Source organism: Callorhinus ursinus, unplaced genomic scaffold (genome assembly GCF_003265705.2).
Source record: "Callorhinus ursinus isolate GAN/ISIS: 27379988/994484 unplaced genomic scaffold, GSC_fseal_2.0 scaffold84, whole genome shotgun sequence".
NCBI lineage: Eukaryota > Metazoa > Chordata > Mammalia > Carnivora > Otariidae > Callorhinus > Callorhinus ursinus.
The window spans coordinates 2,868,252-2,878,539 of NW_027397146.1; the positions used below are offsets into that span (position 1 = coordinate 2,868,252).

Consider the following 10,288-nt stretch of genomic DNA (forward strand, 5'->3'; position numbering starts at 1 on the left):
CAAGAACAGCCAGCCAAGACCAAGTTTACCGATCAATGAGAACGGCAGAACTCCAGCGCTAGGGGAATACTGCACATAGAATTCATGACTTTTTTACCATGATTCTTTAGTCTTTCAAAGTTAATTTTTTTAATTTTTTTTTCTTTTTCTCTTTTTTGAATTTTTCTTTTTCCCCTTTTCAACCAACATCTTATCAATCCCTTTTTTTGAAATCTTTTTCATTTTCCATTTTTAGAGTCATATTCTATCCCTTCATTGTAGTTAACCTTATTTTTGATATATATGTAAGTTTCCTCTCTTTAAAATTTTGGGATACAGTTTCCTCTAACAGATCAAAATATACCCTAAATCACTAGTGTATGGCGTTGTTCTAGTCTCCTGCCTGATCACAGTCTCTCCCTTTTTTTATTTTTAATTTCTCTTTCTTTTTTCAACCAACACCTTATCAATTCCTTTTATAAAATCTTTTGTAATTTTCATCTTTACAGTCATATTCCATCCTTTCATCGTATTTACCCTTACTTTTGTACGTATATAAGTTTTTCTTTCTTTAAAATTTTGGGAGGCACTTTCTTCTAACAGACCAAAATACACCCAAAATCTAGTGTGTGGCACTGATCTATGCACCAGCCTGATCATATTTGATCATACTCTTTTCTCTTTCTTTCTTTCTTTCCCTTTCTTTTCCCCTGGTTTTGGGTCTCTTCTGATTTGTTTAGTGTATATTTTACTGGGGTCGTTGTTACCCTGTTAGCATTTTGTTCTCTCATTCATCTATTCTCCTCTGGACAAAATGACAAGATGGAAAAACTCACCTCAAAAAAAAAAACAAGAGGCAGTACCGACTGCCAGGGACCTAATCAATATGGACATTAGTAAGATGTCGGAACTAGAGTTCAGAATGACAATTATAAAGATACTAGCTGGGCTTGAAAAAAGCATGGAAGATACTAGAGAAACCCTTTCTGGAGAAATAAAAGAACTAAAATCTAACCAAGTTGAAATCAAAAAGGCTATTAATGAAGTGCAATCAAAAAGGGAGGCTCTAACTGCTAGGATAAATAAGGCAGAAGAGAGAATTAGCGATATGGAAGACCAAATGATGGAGAATAAAGCAGCCAAGAAAAAGAGATATGAAAAACTACTGGATCACGAGGGCAGAATTCGAGAGATAAGTGATACAGTAAGATGAAACAATATTAGAATAATTGGGATCCCAGAAGAAGAAGAAAAAGAGAGAGGGGCAGAAGGTATATTGGAGCAAATTATAGCAGAGAACTTCCCTAATTTGGGGGAGAAAACAAGCATCAAAATCCAGGAGGCACAGAGAACCCCCCCCAAAATCAATGAAAATAAGTGAACACCCCGACATCTAATAGTAAAACTTACAAGTCTCAGAGACAAAGAGAAAATCCTGAAAGCAGCTCAGGACAAGAGGTCTGTAACCTACAATGGTAGAAACATTAGATTGGCAACAGACCTATCCACAGAGACCTGGCAGGCCAGAAAGGAGTGGCATGATATATTCAGAGCACTAAATGAGAAAAATATGCAGCCAAGAATACTATATCCAGCTAGGCTATCATTGAAAATAGAAGGAGAGTTTAAAAAAAAAAAAAACTTCCAGGACAAAAAAACTAAAAGAATTTGCAAACACAAAACCAGCCCTACAAGAAATATTGAAAGGGGTCCTCTAAGCAAAGAGAGAGCCCAAAAATAACATAGACCAGAAAAGAACACAGACAATATACAGTAACAGTCACCTTACAGGCAATACAATAGCACTCAATTCATATCTTTCAATAGTTACCCTGAATGTAAATGGGCTCAATGCCCCAATCAAAAGACACAGGTATCAGATTGGATGAAAAAAACAAGACCCATCGATATGCTGTCTGCAAGAGACTCATTTTAGACCCAAAGAAACCTCCAGATTGAATCTGTGAGGGGGTGGAAAACTATCTACCATGCTGATGGACATCAAAAGACAGCTAGGGTGGCAATCCTTATATCAGACAACTTAGATTTTAAACCAAAGACTATAATAAGAGATGAGGAAGGACACTACAACATATTTAAAGGGTCTATCCAACAAGAAGATCTAACAATTGTAAATATCTATGCCCCTAACATGGGAGCAGCCAATTATATAAGCCAATTAATAACAAAATCAAAGAAACACATCAACAACAATACAGTAATAGTAGGGGACTTTACCACCACCCTCACTGAAATAGACAGATCCTCTAAGCAAAAGATCAGCAAGGAAATAAAGACTTTAAATGACACACTGGACCAAATGGCCTTCACAGATATATTCAGAACATTCCATCCCAAAGTGACAGAATACACATTCTTCTCTAGTGCTCATGGAACATTCTCCAGAATAGATCACATCCTAGGTCACAAATCGGGTCTCAACCAGTACCAAAAGACTGGGATCATTCCCTGCATATTTTCAGACCACAGTGCTTTGAAACTAGAACAACTCAATCACAAGAGGAATGTCGGAAAGAAATACATGGAGGCCAAAGAGCATCCTACTAAAGAATGAATGGGTCAACCAGGAAATTAAAGAAGAATTAAAAAAATTCAAGGAAACAAATGAAAACGAAAACACAACTCTTCCAAATCTCTGGGATGCAGCAAAGGCAGTCCTAAGAGGAAAGTATATAGCAATATAAGCCTTTCTCAAACAAGAAAGGTCTCAAATACACAACCTAACCCTACACCTAAAGGGGCTGGAGAAAGAAGAGCAAATAAAGCCTAAACCCAGCGGGAGAAGAGATATAATAAAGATCAGAGCAGAAATCAATGAAATAGAAACCAAAAGAACAGTAGAACAGATCAACAGAACTAGGAGCTGGTTCTTTGAAAGAATTAATAACAGTGATAAACCCCTGGCCAGACTTATCAAAAAGAAAAGAGAAATGACCCAAATAAATAAAATTATGAATGAAAGAGGAGAGATCAGAACCAACACCAAAGAAATGCAAACAATTATAAGAACATATTATGAGCAACTATATGCCAGCAAATTAGACAATCTGGACGAAATGGATGCATTCCTAGAGATGTATAAACTACCAAAACTGAACCAGGAAGGGGCGCCTGGGTGGCTCAGTTGGTTAAGCGACTGCCTTCAGCTCAGGTCATGATCCCAGGGTCCTGGGATCGAGCCCTGCATCAGGCTCCCTGCTCAGCGGAGAACCTGCTTCTCTCCCTCTCCCTCTGCCTGCTGCTCTGCCTACTTGTGCGCGCGCTCTCTCTCTCTCTGTCAAATAAATAAATAAAATCTTAAAAAAAAAAAAAAAACTGAACCAGGAAGAAATAGAAAACCTCAACAGACCTATAACCACTAAGGAAATTGAAGCAGTAATCAAAAATCTCCCAACAAACAAAAGCCCAGAGCCAGATGGCTTCCCGGGGGAATTTTACCAAACATTTAAAGAAGAATTAATAGCTATTCTTCTGAAGCTGTTCCAAAAAATAGAAATGGAAGGAAAACTTCCAAACTCGTTTTATGAGGCCAGCATTACCTTGATCCCAAAACCAAAGACCCCATCAAAAAGGAGAACTACAGACCAATATCCCTGATGACCATGGATGCAAAAATTCTCACCAAAATACGAGCCAATAGGATCCAACAGTACATTAAAAGGATTATTCACCACTACCAAATGGGATTTATTCCTGGGCTGCAAGGTTGGTTCAATGCCTGCAAATCAAGCAATGTGATACAATACATTAATAAAAGAAAGAACAAGAACCATATGATCCTCTCAATAGATGCAGAAAAAGCATTTGACAAAGTACAGCCTCCTTTCTTGATTAAAACTCTTCAGAGTGTAGGGATAGAGGGTACATTCCTCAATATCATAAAAGCCATCTACGAAAAACCCACGGCGAATATCATTCTCAATGGGGAAAAACTGAGAGCTTTCCCACTAAGGTCAGGAACACGTCAGGGATGTCCACTATCACCACTGCTATTCAACGTAGTACTAGAAGTCCTAGCCACAGCAATCAGACAACAAAAAGAAATCAAAGGCATCCGAGTCAGCACAGAAGTCAAACTCTCACTCTCTGCAGATGATATGATACTTTATGTGGAAAACCCAAAAGACTCCACCCCAAAACTGCTAGAACTCATACAGGAATTCAGTAAAGTGGCAGGATATAAAATCAATGCACAGAAATCAGTGGCCTTCCTATACACCAACAAGACAGAAGAAAGAGAAATTAAGGAGTCGATCCCATTTACAATTGCACCCAAAACCATAAGATACCTAGGAATAAATCTAACCAAAGAGGCAAAGGATCTGTACTCAGAAAACTATAGAATACTCCTGAAAGAAATTGAGGAAGACACAAAGAAAAGGAAAAACGTTCCATGCTCATGGATTGGAAGAACAAACATTGTGAAGATGTCAACGCTACCTAGAGCAATCTACACATTTAATACAATCCCTATCAAAATACCATCCATTTTTTTCAAAGAAATGGAACAAATAATCCTAAAATTTGTATGGAACGAGAAAAGACCCCGAATAGCCAGAGGAATGTTGAAAAAGAAAAGCAAAGCCGGCGGCATCACAATTCCGGACTTCCAGCTCTATTACAAAGCTGTCATCATCAAGACAGTATGGTACTGGCACAAAACAGACATATAGGTCAATGGAGCAGAATAGGGAGCCCAGAAATGGACCCTCAACTCTATGGTCAACTAATCTTCGACAAAGCAGGAAAGAATGTCCAATGGAAAAAAGTCTCTTCAACAAATGGTGTTGGGAAAATTGGACAGCCACATGCAGAAGAATGAAACTCGACCATTTCCTTACACCATACACACAAAAATAGACTCAAAATGGATGAAAGACCTAAGTGTGAGACAGGAGTCCCTCAAAATCCTAGAGGAGAACACAGGCAGCAACTTCTTCGACCTGAGCCACCGGAACTTCTTCCTAGAAACACCGCCAAAGGCAAGGGAAGCAAGGGAAAAAAATGAACTATTGGGACTTCATCAAGATAAAAAGCTTTTGCACAGCAAAGGAAACAGTCAATAAAACCAAAAGACAACCGACACAATGGGAGAAGATACTTGCAAATGACGTATCAGATCAAGGGCTAGTATCCAAAATCTATAAAGAACTTACCAAACTCAACACCCAAAGAACAAATAATCCAATCAAGAAATGGGCAGAAGACATGAAGAGACATTTTTCCAAAGAAGACATCCAAATGGCCAACAGACACATGAAAAAGTGCTCAACATCGCTCGGCATCAGGGAACTCCAAATCAAAACCTCAGTGAGATACCACCTCACACCAGTCAGAATGGCTAAAATTAACAAGTCAGGAAACAGCAGACGATGGCAAGGATTTGGAGAAAGGGGAACCCTCCTACACTGTTGGTGGGAATGCAAGCTGGTGCAGCCACTCTGGAAAACAGTATGGAGGTTCCTCCAAAAGTTGAAAACAGAGCTACCGTACGACCCAGCAATTGCACTACTGGGTATTTACCCCAAAGATAGAAGTGTAGTGATCCAAAGGGGTACGTGCACCCCAATGTTTATAGAAGCAATGTCCACAATAGCCAAACTATGGAAAGAGCCAAGATGTCCATCGACAGATGAATGGATAAAGAAGATGTGGTATATGTACACAATGGAATATTATGCAGCCATCAAAAAAAAAATGAAATCTTGCCATTTGCCATGACGTGGATGGAACTAGAGGGTATTATGCTGAGCGAAATAAGTCAATCAGAGAAAGACATGTATCATAAGATCTCACTGAAATGAGGAATTCTTAATCTCAGGAAACAAAGTGAGGGTTGCTGGAGCGGTGGGGGGTGGGAGGGATGGGGCGGCTGGGTGCTAGACATTGGGGAGGGTATGTGCTATGGTGAGTGCTGTGAATTGTGTAAGACTGCTGAATCACAGACCTGTACCTTTGAAACAATACATTATATGTTAAAAAAAGAAGAAGAAGAAGAAGATAGTAGGAAGGGAAAAATAAAGGGGGGGAATCGGAGGGGGAGACGAACCATGAGAGACTATGGACTCTTGAGAAACAAACTGAGAGTTCTAGAGGGGAGGGGGGTGGGGGGATGGGTTAGCCCGGTGATGGGTATTAAAGAGGGCATGTTCTGCATGGAGCACTGGGTGTTATGCGCAAACAATGAATCATGGAACACTACATCAAAAACTAATGATGTAATGTATGGTGATTAACACAACATAATAAAATTAAATTAAAAAAAAAAAAAAGAAACACCCGTAATGCAAAGAAAGCAAAGAGGGAGATCTCACTCAGGGAAACGTTAGTCTTTGGCCTCAGTTATTCAAGACGGAAGATGACAAAGGAACTTAGTTTTCCTCTTAAGAAAAAGAACAAAAACTAAACCCAAAGAAAATAGACAGATGGAATTAATAAAGATAAAAGCTGCAGTTAATGAAGCAGAAAACAAAGAAAAGGAAAAAGGATAAATCAAAATCCTGTTTTCTCTTTGAAAAGACCAACGGAATGTATAAACGAGAAAGGAGATACCACTGCAAACACTGAAGAAACAGAATTATGGCAGTTTACCTTAGAGGAAACTGACATTATAGACCATTAACACAAGAAAGAGGTGCTTATGATTTTTTAAAGCAGCTTCTAATAAGACCCCTTTTATGCAGAATCATAAGCACACGTGTGTGAATGAGGTGCATCTAAGTATGTGAGGGGGCATCTGTGAGGGGTGTGTTTGCACACCCGTGAGTCGGTGTGCGGGTGTGGGCAGAGGTGGGTGTGTGAATGGGGAGGGGTGTGGGGGGGGGTGCACGTGCACGAGCTGAGGTGCAGAAAGCAGGGTCCCCACAATGCCGACGCTGCTCTCAGGGACAGGGATCCACAGCATGAAACTCTTTTGCAGACACTTGTCTGCCCTCTAGGAATTCTGTATGAGGCCAGGCATCGCTTGCAGAAAACGCCAACATCCAGTGGCTCCCCCGAAGAAACAATGGCAGGAGGGCTGGCCCGTGTGGTGTCTCCAGCTTTCTGCTTGAGGCTTGTGCATGGCCTGGTTCAGACTTTGTCCTCATCACATTGTTCCCTGCACAAAGACAAGCCGAAAACGCTCCTGGCCTTGTTACTTTGGTCCTTGTCCCTCTGCATGAATAATTCTGTTTTCAATTGGCTTGTGTCACGTTCCCCGAGTATGCTGCTGATCACAGACACATCCCCATTGGCAGACACTGATGTGGCTTATCAGCCAGTGACACATCTTGACAACAGGCAGGTGGCTGGCCAGGGTGAGCTGGAGCGGCGGAGTTGTTTCCCTGGGTCTGGCCCCTTTCACGCAGCGTACGTACCATGGGTATCCCCCTCCCCCAGAGTGCTGTGTCTCAGGAGCTCACGGATGTGCCATGCTTTGTTCCACCTTCTGAGGCTGTGTCCAGTCCAGGACTGTTCTGAATAAAGCTACCATGAACAGTCACGTGTGAGTCTTTGTGTGGACACATACATTCATTTCTGTTGGGTAAGTAAATACCCAGTAGTGGAATCACAGGGTCATCGTGGCAGGTGCACGTTTAGCATTTTAAGACACAGCCAAACTGTTTTCCAAAGTGGTTCTATCATCTTACATTTCTACCAGTTCTTCCACATCATCGCCAAAACTTGGCTATGGGCAGCCTTTTATATTGTAGCCATTCTAATAGATGTCAAATGTTCAGGAATTTTGAGAGCTGATTTGAAACACCACCATTATTAGAAATGAAATTATCTGAACTTCCACTTATATTAAAAACAAAGGAGATACTCAAAACTCATCATATCCTATCTCACCAGTTTACTGGTGCCCACGTACTGACCCCCACCTACCGTACCCATTGGTAGGAGTCTACATTACAGCGTGCTACAGTGAAGCTCTGCCCGGCTTCGCATTCGAGGACGTTGTGTGGGTAGCTGGAAGTTGGCCCGGTGCACAGACTGACAACACCGCGGGACGGCATACGCTACAAACCAGGGCTTGATCCATTACTGTTTGGTTGACTGTGTAAACTTGAGTCTGTAGTCACTATGTCGTGACTAGCAAAAAAAGGGGGGGGGAGAGGATACTCTTCAAATAACAAAAACTATGATCTAGTTCAGCAAAGGTGTGGCTCGTGTCACCAATGAACATGGGAAGTTCCCAAATATACCTTTGTTGTTTCCCTTCCTCTTACTCATTAAGATAAATGAAAATGGCAACCGACATTGTGCATATGTACACACACGTACATACAGAGAGATACCCACATACACAAACACACACGACTTTCCTGGAGAGCCGCTGCCGCCCACCCATCAGCCTGTGTGTGCAGGTCCAAGCGCGGGCCCAGGGAGGGTGCCTGAGGCCAGGGGAGCCCGAGGCGGGGAGAGAGAGGCATCTGGGCCTGGAGACCACTCCTGACATCACCACCTCAGCAAGTCAGTGGCCTAGAGCTTGAACGGCTAGCTAATGGGGACCCAGCCCCGCTTGGGCACCAGAGGATCTGAGGGTTCCTGGCTGCCTCGATCCTGGTGGTGTCCCCTACTCTTTCAGCCCCTGCCTGGTGCAGCCTCTGGGCCCGAGGGCCCACCCTGGCCTGGCCTGTGGCCCTCTTCCAGGTGGGTGCTCTCCTGGGGCAGGGAGCCCACCAGCCTGGCCCGGGAAGCTCAACAGTGCACAGACCACACCCCCCCAACTAGCCCCCAATAGGTCCTTCCCTTACCGTGTACCCTCCCGCACCACTGCCAGCCTGTCCTGGGCCAGGCCAGTGGCTCTCCCTCCAACTGAGCCCCAACGCCGCTGCTATAGTCCATTCTCCACAGGGCAGCCTGAGAAGCAGCGTGAAAACCTAAGTCAGATTTCGCCCCTCCCTGCCTACAACTCTGTGGCTCCCCACTGCCCTCAGGGTCAGTCCAGACCCCCACACCCAGGCAATGGGCATGGCCTGAGGTGGCCACTGCCTGGGTTCCGACCTCACCGTTCTACTACCTTACACATTGCAGTGGCTCTAGTCCCTCTGACCTAGTTGAGTGTCCCAGATGGGCCCGGCTGGCTCAAGGCTCAAGGCTCAGCTCATGCAAGTCACTCTCGGGCGTGGCCACCCCACCCACCCCACCCTTCTCACCTGCTCTCCCTGTCTCCCAGACATTCCGCCCCTGCCTTGCCCCATTGTTTGGTGACACAGGTGGGGCCCCAGAGGCAGGTTAGCTGGCTCCCCAAAGCCCAGCAAAGACAGCTGCCGAGAAGCTGCCTTCCCCAGCAGAGCAGCCTCCTGGCCCTCCTCAGGCCAAGCCACAAGGGTCACAGGGCCCAAGACAAACTCCTTCCTAGGTGCTGCCCTCACTGTGCCAGCCACCCCACCTATCCTGCACACCTCAGGCACCCCTCACCCCACATGCACCAGGGGGCCCTCCTGGAGACTGACTTGCACACATGAGGCCCTTTTTGCATACGTCCCATATTCTCCAGCACCCTGACCATGTCAGGCACTGTACTGTTCTGTGCGCCCCATCTTTCATCCTGCTGCCACCTTGCAGAACAGGGACAGACGCTTCAGGAGAGGAAGGAGTTGCCCAGGATCCACAGGGGGCAAGAACTGGAGCTGGGCTCTGCACCTAGGCAGGCAGAGGGCTCTGTGGGCACAGCACCCTGAGCCAAAAAAGCCTGAGCTCCCTGGAGGCTCTCTTCCAGCTCCCTCCCCAGCTCAGATTCCAGGCAAGGCAGATGTTCCTAAGGCCCTGCTCACCAATTTCCTGAGCCTCCGGGGTGACAATGCCGGGAGGGGGTGATAGCCGGGAGGGGGTGATAACCAAGGCAACAGCAGACCAGCCGGGGAGGAGGCCCATGGCTGGGGACCCGCAGCCCCTGCCTGCCAGCACCCTGGACCAGCCTCTGAGCAATAGCTGCTCACCGGCTCCGCCACCCACCCACCCACCCACCAGGCTCACCACAAGCGCAGGTCACAAGGGGGCGGCTCTGGGGGGCTCTGCTCTGGCCCCTGGCTTGGCTCCCTGCCTGCCCCCTCTGGGCAGGGTATAGGGGGGCAACTGGAAACTCAGCTGGCGAGTAGCTGTTGTTTATTGAGAGACCAGGTGAAGGGTGGGAGCCTGCAGCAGCAAACCACTAAAGCATAGTCCAGGGGTGGGGCTGGGAGAAAGCTCCAGGGCTACAAGGCTACCCAGGCCAGGGCCAGGAGGAGGCCTGGCAGGTGCAAAGGCCCGGGGCTAGCTGGTTACGAGGGCGGGGGCGGGGGGGGGGGGGGGGGGGGGC

The 10,288-nt window shown here is 45.4% G+C and overlaps 1 protein-coding gene across 1 annotated transcript in view; it reads right to left on the reverse strand.

Annotated features, from left to right (window-relative positions):
* The window catches only part of TREX2 (three prime repair exonuclease 2), an 18,763-nt gene that overhangs the window by 6,989 nt on the left and 1,486 nt on the right, over positions 1-10,288 (reverse strand). The gene's annotated exons all lie outside the window — the stretch shown is intronic.